The sequence below is a fragment of the Propithecus coquereli genome, unplaced genomic scaffold (assembly GCF_000956105.1).
Source record: "Propithecus coquereli isolate 6110/MARCELLA unplaced genomic scaffold, Pcoq_1.0 Scaffold178, whole genome shotgun sequence".
Classification (NCBI taxonomy): domain Eukaryota; kingdom Metazoa; phylum Chordata; class Mammalia; order Primates; family Indriidae; genus Propithecus; species Propithecus coquereli.
The window spans coordinates 1,672,290-1,672,536 of record NW_012142523.1 but is presented as its reverse complement, the minus strand read 5'-3'; positions in this window follow the sequence as shown (position 1 = coordinate 1,672,536).

Below are 247 nucleotides of genomic sequence, written 5' to 3'. Positions count from 1 at the left end.
CCAGGAGTTTGAGGTTGCTGTGAGCTAGGCTGACACCACGGCACTCTAGCCCAGGCAACACAGTGAGACTCTGTCTCAAAAAAAAAAAAGAAAAAAAAATGGTATCTGTGTACGATCTTTGGTCAACTTCTACTTTAGCTTTTTTTTTTTTAAACAATACTGACTACATAAGAGTAATTTTTCTTAATGACAAAAATTTCAAATAAGAACTATTTCAAACATTTTAGTCTTCTGCCTAAAACATTCA